The sequence below is a fragment of the Penaeus monodon genome, chromosome 24 (assembly GCF_015228065.2).
Source record: "Penaeus monodon isolate SGIC_2016 chromosome 24, NSTDA_Pmon_1, whole genome shotgun sequence".
Taxonomy (NCBI): domain Eukaryota; kingdom Metazoa; phylum Arthropoda; class Malacostraca; order Decapoda; family Penaeidae; genus Penaeus; species Penaeus monodon.
The window spans coordinates 26,524,356-26,524,587 of NC_051409.1; positions in this window are offsets into that span (position 1 = coordinate 26,524,356).

Genomic DNA, 232 nt, shown 5'->3' on the forward strand with positions numbered 1-232 from the left:
CTAATAAATTTATGTACATGCACGCGAATATCTACACATTCTGTCTCCCTTCTCCGTCTTCTCTCCTGTCCTCCGTCCGTTTTCCATCTCCCTTCCACCACTGCATTTTTCCTTCTGCCATTGTCTCCAATTCCGTTCATTATCACTTCATCTGCGCACTTAACTTCCCTTCTCATGTATCACGGTGACATGAGGACACTTGCACCTGCGGAAGGGAAGCTCACACACACTA